This window comes from Ambystoma mexicanum, chromosome 9, assembly GCF_040938575.1.
Source record: "Ambystoma mexicanum isolate Mex_15411 chromosome 9, UKY_AmexF1_1, whole genome shotgun sequence".
NCBI classification, from domain to species: domain Eukaryota; kingdom Metazoa; phylum Chordata; class Amphibia; order Caudata; family Ambystomatidae; genus Ambystoma; species Ambystoma mexicanum.
This window is the reverse complement of record NC_090931.1, coordinates 650,188,868-650,201,444: the sequence shown is the minus strand read 5'-3', so window position 1 is coordinate 650,201,444 and position 12,577 is coordinate 650,188,868.

Genomic DNA, 12,577 nt, shown 5'->3' with positions numbered 1-12,577 from the left:
ATCCTCATTGGAAACCATGACCCTACGTGGTACCACCAGCCGAGATCCAAAACTGAACCCCACTAGAAGAGCGGATGAGTTCAGATATTAATCGGCACAATTGCTATACATAAAATATAAAGATTTAAAGGCATCGAGGCCCGGTGGTCATTATAAAAAAAATATGAGCTTCTTGCAACTTCCCATTAAGCATACAAAGTAGAACTGAGCAAAAGTCCTATTTAACCTACTTTGGGATCGAAAAAGAAGAACTCGGAATGGGGGAAGCAGATGGGGGCTTGGAGGGGGTCTCTTGCGAGAGGGACAGGGCTCTGGGTGCATGATGGCCTTCACGGTCCCTGGGGTGCAGAAGGGCCAGGCCGCTCGTGCAGGTTTCAGGCACAGCATTGGCTACTAGAAAGATGACGTAGCGTGGAGACCAAAGAAAGACTACGCGCTCTTCTCTGGAAGGGAGCGGGGCGCCCCTGAGGACGCTATGGCCGTGCCAACAAGGGGCTGATTGTGGGTTGCAGCAGCGTTTGTGATGTACGGGATTTTCTCAATGGTGATCGTGACTGAGGTTTTTGGTGTGGGCAATGTCTTCTCTCATCAGGGCTGATCAGAGCCCAACCTTAATGAAGGGGTGCGCAACGCCTCAGATTTTTTCTTTCTGACCCCTTTGTGGTTCAGCAGGGTCCGGTACAGTGGGTTAGCAGAACTATAGTGGTTCAATGATAACTCACCATCTGTTTTTTTTTTTTTGGTGCTATGTCAATGATTGCTCTCCAGTGAAGAGCAACCATTGGCATGTGCTACACGGCCTTAAAGCTCTCCATGCTACCATTGGTGGGACTCGTTGAGTTTAGGGATGTTCTTCTGATGGCCACTCTCAGGACATCAACAATGACCGGTCTTAGCAAATGTGCACAGAGGCAGCTCATCCTATGTCAACCAGCGCACGGCCGGAGAACGCAAGTCATTTTTCTATTTTATTTTCATTGGGCTCTAAGTGATTTCTGTATGATGTCCCCAAGGAGCGTGCTCTAATCGTCCCGACTCCCCCTTTTCTCCTTGCACCCCTAGGCTGATCTTCACAGCTAGCAGGGCTTGATTTCTCTCTCCAAGGGATGGCATGATCTTGCACTGGGCCCAGTGTGCTAAGAGGCTGTCTCTATGAAGCTTAGCGTACCAATTTCATCACAACTTTTCTCAGCCTTCTCCAAAATGTGCACATCAAGACCGTGGCATAGCTGGCATGTGTAGAACAGCGGAGCTACTCAACTGGTGCGTTTTGGAGCTGCCTTAGCTGTGCCATCTAGACCATGTCCAGGCTTGGTGTGCCCTCTTCTAGAGCGGCGCAGGCATCTCCCACCTTTCTCGGGGGATAGTTCCCTCTACTCCAAGTGGCTACCAACAGGCTTTCTAGAGAAGAATTTTTCTCGCCTCCTTCCTCATGGCTGCTGGAAAGCACGCTGCCCCCAACCCCCCTTGGGTGCGAGGGCAACCCTCCATGCTAGAGCCCAACTCCTTGAAGGCTAACTCTGGTCATTGTGGCGATGCAGCGTTAAAGAGTGCATGTTCACACTTCCCAGGAAATGGCAGCTGGCAGGACCTCAGGTTGGGACTCTTTCCAAAGGCTCAAGGTATTGCGTGCATGTTTTAGACTTGGCTAATGGCGTCCTTTTTTGGGTGGATACAAATGGAATAACATTTTATAGTTATTGGCCGTACAGGTTTACAGTCAATTCACTCGCAAATGGCGAATCATGAGTCTTTAGGGTTTCCAGTCGTCTTCAAAGGTGTACATATACCTCTCTCTTGACTGTCCATTTGTGGTTACTGATTTTATTTCATATTTTTTTTAGGTATTCTCCTTTTGCGGCAACTGGATTTTTTTTTTTTTTTTTATACAATCCTTTGTCATAATTCGTTGTGAGAAATGTTCATACAGATTTCATGAATCATTCAGTTCGGGATGTGACTGTCCTTTACTCCGTACCCCCAATCCTAGACGCTCTAGGATCCCCTCCTGATTAGCCTCCACAGAGAAGGGGCGAAACACGTGTAGAGAGAGAAATATGAATGTGTAAGAAGTACAACAAAGTGCAAAAAAAAAAAAAACATTGAATCTATTGTTAACTACAAATGTGTGAAAAATCTTTATTGAAAAGCAACCCTGTCGGCATGAAGTGAAACTTGGCATGAAAAGTAAACTGAAATTTGATATATAAAAAATACAGTTGGCGCAAAAGGAGAAAACCTAAAATGAAAAAACAAAAAAAACATATTGGAGTTCACTAACTTCTGGTACCGGCTTCAGGAAAATGAATTAAAATAATAATTTGTGTCTGCAAATGCTCCAGGTTTTTGGAGCATTGTCCACTTGCCAGCTGTTTTGAGACTGTGGTTTTTCTAGTATGAAAGCCATAGCCGAGGGTCAACTTGCTTTGCTTGGCGGGAGGTCCTCTGTTCCTGTGGCGGCAAAGGGAGGCTTGTGCAGGTCCCTCCCGTGTAGTAATGAAGCCAAGCTGCTCGGGATGTCTCAGTAAATCGTTTTTTTGGTACATGGCACTCTTAGTCATGGTGAAGGAACATTAGGTTCCCACTATAGTCCCTTAGACTCTGTCTGCAGGTGGGGGAGGGCTTGGTACAGCCAGGTATTTGAGCATTATGCCAAGATGGAGGTGCAAGGTGCTGGGCCAGATAGAATGGAGGGTTCAGAAAAAGTCACCAAACACTGTGCAACAAGGGGAAGATTCATTCCCTACATGGGGGGGGGGGGCATGGTAACAAAGGGTGGCCGATACAGGGGACAGCAAAAAAAGAGGGTCCACAAAGAAAGAGAGGGTGGTAGAGAATGGGAACATTTGGGAATAAGGGTACAGCAGAACAATGGTTGCCAGTGCATGTACACAATGCAGTGAGTTGGTGAAAGAGGAGGGTGATCTGCAGAGGATGTGTGGGATGCAGTGAAATTGAGGAAGAGTGTGGTCAGAGTGGACTTGAAACGCCTCGAGAAGACATTTGTGTTTAACGAGGGGTATAGATGGGGGACGTGTTATGTTGCAGTGTACATGGTAGACTTGCAGAAGACATTTGGGAGGATCCTGCAAGGGTTGAAATGGTTATGAGGGGCGGTCCTGCAAACGTGTGGGTGGAGGGGCTGCAGGGGACCTAATGGGGGTTGAAGAGGACTGCACAAGGTGTAAGCGTGCAGCCTGCAGGGGACCCAATGGTAAACCACCTGTACTGAATATACAGGGGTGAAGGCAGAGTTAGGAACAGCCGCAAGCAAGGGTGGCGGGAGGCCTGCTTCGTATCCTCTGGAGGCGGCTCCTGAGGATGTGAAGCGGGGAGCTGCAGAAGATCAGGGGAGGTTAGTGGGGGTCACCTGCAATGAATATGCAAGGGCGATACTTGCAGTGGTCCTTTTGGAGGACCCATCAGCAGATAAGTTTGGGGAGAGGCAGAATTGGGGAGAGGCAGAAGCGGGGAGTACATGAAGGTGTGCACTGTAGAGAATATGGAGAACGGGCGTGCCAGCAGTGGGGCGCGTGAAGGCCATGCAACGGTGGATGATGAAGAGGCAGGCAGAGACTATTTTGGAGGGAAGTGCCGAAGAACTGCCCCTCTCTTGCCTATTTTGCAAAAAGACCACATCCTCAAACTACAAGCAGCCAAATCGACCTTGACCCTCTCCCATTTAGTTGTGAGAAAGATCAGAATGTGCCACAACACACACGACTGAAGATCAAGATTCTGTGGGCACTGTCCTGTTGATCACGACTGTCTTGCGATCATGGCCTTAACCATCACGTGCATGACCACACACATAGGAACATGATAGCAAAATAGTGCCTCACTGAGAAACTGTCAGTAAAAGGGGAGCAGTGAGTGTGAGTGTGGGTGCTAGGATCATTGGGGTCATGCAATTTGCCTGCCAAACAGAGTAACCAATTGCCATGATTGTGATAGAATCATACTAAGGTAATTGGTGCGCATTAAAGAGTGTCCCAAAATGTTGTTCGACAAAATGTGGGGTAAACAAGGGTATGGGTAGAGGCCACTGCTGAGTCGGCCTTTACAACTTTTGGGATGGCCTTGGCCGCTCAGGCCTTACCCTGTCTGTGCTGCTGCTGCAGCACCCTCAACTCCTCAGAATTGAAGACCCTCAAGAAAACCTTGCTTCCACTTGGGGTCTGGCCAAGCACGCTATAGGTCTGCTGCACAAGGTCTAAGCGCCTGCTGATGCCCTTCTGAAAACTCCACTTAAGACTAACCCAATGGCCCCAACCATGTAACAGTGATATAGAAACGATGCTGAGGTTGGAGCGATGGATTTGGTTTACGGAGACCAGCGGAGATGGAACAGAATTGGCCAAGGACTCATTAACTTTCACAGGTCTCAAACCTACAGACATGGTGACATGGTACCGAGCCATAGCTTCTCACCACTCTCCGACCTTGAGCAACGAGCGAAGAGCCACATTATGGTTTGCCGTAATGCCTTAACCTCAACCAGGGATCCCAGAGGCAGAAGCGGACTTGAGTGGAGAAGGGCAGTGTCACTTGGAACTCGGCCGAGTTACTTTGCAGCAAAATCAAGTGCGAAAAATACAAGTACCAGAATCCTCAGAGCTAATTAGCTTGTCACACCTGAAACAGAAATGCAGACCCGTCTGAAAAAACAAAGAAACTCAGCCTCCCTGAAGATTGATGAAGTCATGAAAACGTGTGTTAGGAGGAGAAGCTAAAGACTGGTAACAGAGCGCCTGCCTTCACATCTTTAAAAATTACTTTGCAGTGTACAGACACCAGAAAGGAATGGGGTTGGTTGTAGAAGTCCCCGCATATACGTTTTTAACATGGGCTGGCCGTTTTTCTGCAACTGTTTCTGGCTTTCTCAGCCTTAATCTGTTTATCTGCCCCTGCAGAACGCAGGCACGCACCCATGCTTAGTGAAAGTAATGGGAGGTCGGTTTGTTGCTCCGTCCCTTGTTTCATCTTGAATTGCTCCTCAAGGACCAACTGTGAAGCTCTTGGTTTATCTATTGGGAGGGAACAGCAGGCCATTAAACACACATGGGACCCTGACACAAGTCATGAGTAAAGAGGGTATTTGGAGCCTAAATAGTGGGTTAGGAGTTCTTGGTGCTCAGGATTTTGACAAATGGAATATTCCACAAGCATTGGCATTGCCAACAATTTTGGCTTTCTTTGCAGGCATGGGAAAGGCACTTGCCAGGCACTTCTGTAGTGGTATTAACTGGCTAGTGATGGGATGGTAGCAGCTGAAAAATTGTGCGAATACTTGGGCATCGAACAGCAGTGCCTGGCAAATGCCTAATACTTATACCCAAGTGAAACTGTTAGCTCTGCCAATGCTTGTTTTTAACAGGACTTCAGTGAAGGACACACAGAGTGCTTATAAATCGAGTGGCTAAATGCAGACCTGGTTAAGGCACTTTTATTACACCGGTAACAGCAAGGCAGACCTGGTTAAGGCATTTCTCCAGCATGGATTCACATGCTCATGAATATTCCCCGTCGTCAGGCTGGGAATCCTCGGTAAAGAAAAAAACAGTATCAGTTTCGTTTCTGATCTGTCTTTCGTAGTAATAACCATTCGAGGGGATTGGGTCCTCCGACGTATTCCATATCTATGACATGTAATCACCACAGCTGTGCTGCTTCGGAAACTTTTTCGGCGTCTGCGTCCTGCGTCGATGACGTCGATGCGCCGTCGTCGAGGACCTCCTCCGACGTCATCCGATGTGATAAGTAGGACACACGACGCCCATAGCCTCAGTTCCGTTTTTTCCGCGAACGTGTTGCTTCGTGTTTCTCGGTTTAAACGCCTCGACTCTTTGGAGTTCTGTTCTTCTCGGTTCTTCGAACCTGTTCGTTTGTGAAAATCCTTCTGAAGATGTCTACTTCGTCTTGGACCCCGCGTCCGGGTTTCAAGAAGTGCGGGGAGTGTGGGTCCAAGATGTCGGTGACGGACTCGCACGACGCCTGCCTCTGGTGCCTCAGGGAGGCCCACGACACGGATGACTGTATCGACTGCCAGTTGCTCACGTCCAAAGCCTTACGCGAACGTAAGAAGAAGTTGTCGGTAGGTCGGGTGTCCAAGCCCCGGAAGTCGAAGTCTGCGGGGCTTTCGACGGATGATTCGGGGGGTGACTCTCCGTGTCATCGTCGGAAGTCTCGTGGGTCTCCTTCTAGGAGTCGGTCTCGCCACTCCTCTGCCTCTTCGAGGCATTCTCGGAAGCGCCGTCATCGGTCGTCTTCCAGGTCCTCTTCGGAGGGCTCTGCCCGGCACGTCGCTTACCCCTCGGGCCGTGCAACGCCGGAGGAATGGGCTTCCTTCGGGAAGCAGATGTTGGCGATTCTTGAGTCGCAGGGTACTCAGCCGTCCGCGCCCCCGAGTGGGGTCAGTCGTGTGAGGTCGAGAGACACCGCTCGCAGGAGTGGTCGGCACGAGTCACGGGAGAGGTCCCGTTCGGACAAGGGGACTCGTTCTCGACGTACCCGTTCCAGGTCCCGGTCCTCGACGCGTTCGAGACCGTGTGCACCTGTGAGGTCTTCGAAGAAGGCTTCGACGTCTGTGGCGTCGAGGGCGTCGACAGGCTTTCTCGATGCCGTCGACGCTCAGGTCGTCGAGGGACACGCTCGGGGCTCCGGCCTCGAGGGCTGTGTCGACGCCGCCGATTCTGGAGGCGCTGCATCTGACGTCGACGCCGATTTCCTCAACGCCGATCCTCTCGGCGCCGATGCCGGTTCTCTCGACGCTGGCGCCGATTCGCTCGACGCCATCGACGCCTATCGTGTCGGAGGTACCCCAGGGCACGGGTGGACCCCCTAGGAAGGCTCTAGTTAAGAGCAAGCACTCTCGAGTGCCTTCTTTTCGCCACCTGGACTATATTTCAGAGGCGGATGAGGATTCTGATGGCCTGGTTCCTAGTCAGGTTCCGGATGACATTGTCTCGGGCCATAGTCAGTTTGACGAGTTGAGACAGTCACTGCATGATGCCAGTGGACTGGACACCTCTCCGGAGGTGGAGTTTTGTAGGCCTGAGCCTGGCTCTCATGCCGATTCCTCGTACCGGCGCCTTATGGCTAGGGTTTCTGAGTACTTGGGATGGTCTGCTCCCCCAGGGGAGTTTGTGCAGGATGATCTGACAGACATCCTTGATGTTGGTCCCCCAACTGACCCGGTTCTGCCGTTCCATATGGCTTTACAGAGAAGGGTGGCGGCGGCTAGGACTGCTCCGGAGAGTCTCCCGGCGGTGGGCAGATCCTTGTCGCGAAAATACCGTCCAGCAGTGGCGACCCCTGCTACTTGACCAGGCACCCCACTCCGGAGAGTTTGGTGGTGCAGGCGGCCACGGCCCCGGCGAAGCAGGCGTCGTACCCTACCATCCCTCCTGATAGGGACGACAAACGTTTTGATGGCTGGGCGAAGAAAGTGTTTTCTTCTGGTGGTATGGCGCTTCAGGCGGCCAACTCCATTTGTGCCTTGTCACGTTTCACGCACACTCTGTGGAACTGTGTTGCGTTAGCGGCTGAACATGTTCCCGAAGGGGATGAATGGGATGGTTTCCTTGCTATGGTCCAGGATGGTAAGGATGCCATGTGTGAGTCCGTTCAGTCGGGTTTGGACTTAGCTGAATGCGTCAGTAGGTCCATGGCGGCGAGCACCGTGATACGCAGGTTTGCGTGGTTGCGGAAGTCGGGGTTTGCGCCTGATGTGCAGTCCCGGCTCCTCAACATGCCCTTTGATGGTGAACACCTTTTTGGCAGCAAGGCTGACGAGAGCCTTGAGAGGTTGCAGACCTCAAAAGCTGCAGCGAAGTCGTTGGGCGCTGCAGTTCGCCAACTTCTGCCTTTTCGTCCTAGGGGACAGCAGTGGAGGGGTGGTTCCTTTCGCTATTACTCCTCCTTCAGTAAAGCGAGAGGAGCTGGCAGTCAAAGAGGCCAACGCAGGGGTACCAGAGGTGGACGACAGGGTACCCGTGGTGCCAAGGCCGCTCAGGCAGTTGCCTCTTTGCCCTCAGGTAACGCTGCAGCCGCTCCCACTCAGTCGTGAGGCCATGTCCCATGGTTCGCCGGTTGGGGGAAGGCTGGCGCAGCATCTTGTAGAGTGGCAAGCCATTACTTCAGATGTGTGGGTTCTGGAGATCATAACCCACGGCTACTGTCTTCCTTTTCGGCACAGGCCTCGCGACAATCCACCGGGTAACCTCTCTTTGCAGAGTCCGGATCCGCTCCTTGCGCAGGAAATTCAAGCCCTGCTGGAGAAAGGCACCATAGAACTGGTGCCTGTAGCGGAGAGGAACAAGGGATGGTATTCCCCTTATTTTTTGGTTTCGAAGATAGACTGGGGATTGAGACCCATCATGGACTTGCGCGGTTTGAACAAACTCCTCAGGAAGGACAAGTTCAAGATGGTTACTCTCTCTCAAGTCCTCCAGGCCCTTCAGCTTCAGGACTGGTTGGTGTCACTCGACCTCAAGGATGCTTACTTCCATGTGCCAATCCATCCCAAGCACAAGAAGTACCTGAGGTTCGCGGTTGGCGACTCGCACTTTCAGTTTCGGGTCCTGCCGTTCGGATTGACCTCCGCCCCGAGGGTTTTCACCAAGCTCATGGTGGTGGTGGCAGCGCATCTCAGGCAAGGGGGGATTCACGTCTACCCCTACCTGGACTATTGGTTGATCAGGGGGAGCTCTCCCGAGCAAGTCCTGGATCATCTATCGATCACCTGTCGCTCCCTTCACAGGCTGGGCTTCTCCCTCAATTTAAAGAAGTCCCATTTGACGCCAACACAGCGGCTCCAGTACATCGGAGCAGTGCTCGACACTTCCCTGGGGCAGTGTTTTCCTCCCCAGGTGAGGGCTCTTCACATTCAGCAGATGGTGCACAAGTTTCAGCATGCCCAGACGCTCCCAGCGTTCGAGTTCTTGAGGTTGCTCGGCCTCATGGCATCCTGCATTCTTCTCTTTGCAGTGGGCACTCAAGACGCAATGGTCGCAGTCCTCCGGCAGGATGTCGGACTCGATTCAGGTGCCGTCCTCGGTCGCCCGGGACCTTCTGTGGTGGGCCGTCGAAGGCAACTTGATGAAGGGGGCTCCATTTTGGCTTCCCTGGCCGGAGGTGACGATCGTGACGGATGCATCCCTCACGGGATGGGGAGCTCATGCCAACGGGCTGACAGTCAGCGGTCGTTGGTCTCCGTCGGAGTCCAGACTCCATATCAATCTGTTGGAGCTGAGGGCCGTCAGGCTAGCCCTGAAGGCTTTTCTGCCGTCTGTGCGAGAGAAGAATGTCCTGATCCTGACGGACAACACAGTGGCCATGCACTACCTCAACAAAAAGGGGGGGGGGGCAGGGTCACTTCCTCTGTGCAGAGAGGCGATGCAGCTCGAGTTCTGGGCCATCCAGCAGGAAGTTTCGATCTCGGCAGTTCATCTGGCCGGAGCCGAAAACGTGACGGCGGACGCTCTGAGCAGGCAGAGCGCGATCTCTCACGAGTGGGAGTTGGCTCAGGAGATTCTCCTGGAGATCTTCGCCCTTTGGGGGACCCCTCAAGTGGATCTCTTCGCCTCCAGTGTCAACCGGAAGTGCGAAAGGTTTTGCTCGCGGGAATTTCCTCCAGAAGGAGCCTTAGGAGACGCGTTTGTGGTGGAGTGGTCATTCCCGCTGCTGTACGCGTTTCCTCCAGTCCCCGTCATCCCGCAAGTGCTGCGGAGGTTACGGAAGTTCGGTTCCCGGATGATCCTCATTGCCCCGGCGTGGGCTCGGAGGACGTGGTACCCGGACCTTCTCGACTTATCCATCTGCCCTCCACGTCGTCTTCCCTACCGAGACGATCTGCTCTCACGGGAGAGGGTTCAGGTTCTCCATCCAGAGGTCAGATCCCTCAACCTTCACGCTTGGCTTCTGAAAGGTTGAGGTATAAGGATTGGGACCTCCCTGAGGACGTGATGGAGGTGTTGCTTTCGGCCCGAAGACCGGCAACAAAGTCTCTGTACCGTTGCCGTTGGCGTAAGTTCTGCGACTGGTGCAGGGTTCAGAATGTGGATCCTTTTGCATGTGACATCCCCATGGTTCTGTCCTTTTTACTTTCTTTGGCCCACAGGGGCTTGCAAGTGGGTACCGTTAAGGGTTACCTGGCGGCGCTGTCCATCTTTAAGCGCTCGTCTGAAGAGTGTTCTTACTTTAAAATCCCTTTGATTTCACAGTTCCTGAAAGGGCTCACTAATGTGTTCCCTCCGTCACCTTTCCTGGTGCCCGGTTGGGATTTAAACCTGGTTCTTAAGTTTCTTATGGGTGCTCCGTTTGAGCCTTTACATTCTTGCCCTTTGAGGCTGTTAACTCTGAAAACTGTGTTTTTAGTTGCGGTTACTTCCGCTCGCAGAGTGAGTGAGTTACAGGCACTTTCAGTTAAGCCTCCCTTCACTGTATTTCACAAGGACAGGGTTGTCCTTAGAGTTCGTCCTTCTTTTCTTCCGAAGGTAGTGACGGAATTTCATTTGGCCCAGAAGGTTGTTCTTCCGGCATTCTATCCTCCTCCGCATCCTGGTAAGGAAGAGGAGAGGCTCCATAGGCTTGATCCTAGGAGAGCTTTAAGCTTTTATGTTTCACGCATGTCCCGGGTCAGAGTGGATGATCAACTCTTTATTGGTTACGCTGGAAAGCGTTTGGGGCAAGCTGTGACGAAACAGACTTTGTCTCGCTGGATTATTTTGGCTGTCTCGGAGTGCTACCGTTTGGCGGGTAAGGACCCACCGGCTGGCTTGCGGGCCCATTCTACCAGGGGTATGGCTGCATCTACTGCCCTGCAGAGGGGTGTTCCTATTCGCAACATCTGTGATGCAGCCACCTGGGCTTCAGTACATACATTTGTACGTCACTATTCCCTTGATTCCATCCGAGCACAGGATCTGGCCTTTGGCAAGGCGGTCCTTTGCTCTGCTATTTGATTGGCTATTCTACATTTTGATTCTAAATTCTTTCCCTCCTCCTTGCTTTGGTACTGCTTTGGGAGTCTGTCATAGATATGGAATACGTCGGAGGACCCAATCCCCTCGAAGAACAAGTTACTTTCTTACCTGGTAACGTTCTTTCGATGGGATGGTCCGACGACGTATTCCATATCGCTCCCGTCCTGCCTTCCCCGCTACAGAATTTCTTTTGCGATTGCAGCTTACGTTCCGCAAGGCTTTGTGTCTGACTGGCAGTTGACTTATGTCACACGTTCTGGGGGAAAAAACTACAAATGAGGCTATGGGCGTCGTGCGTCCTACTTATCACATCGGATGACGTCGGACGTCGGAGGAGGTCCTCGACGACGGCGCATCGACGTCATCGACGCAGGACGCAGACGCCAAAAAAGTTTCCGAAGCAGCACAGCTGTGGTGATTACATGTCATAGATATGGAATACGTCGTCGGACCATCCCATCGAAAGAACGTTACCAGGTAAGAAAGTAACTTGTTCATCACTGGTCTCTACGTCATACTGACCACAGCCAATGACTGCCCTCTACCTAAGCACCGCCTCTGGCAGCCATCTTCAGATTTTTACTGCACGTTCATGTGTTGGGATCCTCGTGCTATTGCTCTCGAGCGTTAGTGCTATTTTTTTCACGTTTTTTCTCAAAAACTTCGTTTTTTTCGGTCAAAAGAGCCTCAAGCTCCACCGACTCTCCATCCGATCAACGGGGACCCGTGTCGGATTCGTCTGCGCCCCTCAAGGGTGAAGATTTCGTCGAGCTACGCTTTTGGAGGACTCCAGAAGTTTCTCAGGCCCGGACATGGCCCAGGAGAAGGGAAGCTCGACGCCCGGAAAGCTGTTCAGGGTCTGCCCTGGATGCCAGCTGCAGAACGTCTTTAAGGAGGACGAACACTCCTTTTGTCTCTACTGCTTACATGAGGACAAGACGCACGTGGAGAAGGACTGTGCGTTTTGCGGCAATATGTCGGAGCGGACCATGAAGGACCGCCATCAACGTCTCGCCAACTGGCTGGAAGGGAAGAGCCCGTCAGGCGAGAAGAAGAGGAAGAAATCCGAGCGGTCTTCTAAGACCTTTGAGGACGCCCCGGCGACGGAGGTCCAACACAAGGCCAAGCACCGCAAGTCCGCTGGCACCGGGAGCGCCGAACGGTCGGGCTCTACGGGCGCCAGGCAGGGCGCACCCTCCCCGGCACCTTCAGCCACGAGCCAACGCTCTGGGTCGGGTAAGAGGAAGGGCGAGCACCCGGCGAGGCTCCTGGAGAGGCCCCGGTCGAGCTCGAAGGCCCCATCAGAGGGGGAGCGAGGCAGTGTCCCCCCCCTCAAGGATAAGGCGGTGAGCGCACCTAAGGTGGTGAAGGCCTTAATCCATCCGGCCAAGCCCTCTATCGAAACGGTCGCGGCGGCCCTGGCTCAGCCTGTGGAGGCTACACCAGTGGTGGCGACCTTGGGGCTCAGAGTCTCCCTGCCACCTCGGAGGGAGTCCTCTTTTGTGCCCATCGATAGGACCCCCGTGAAATCCCCAGCGGGGAAGAAAAAGGGGGGCAGGGCGTCGTCGTAGATTCAGCTTCAACCTCGGAGG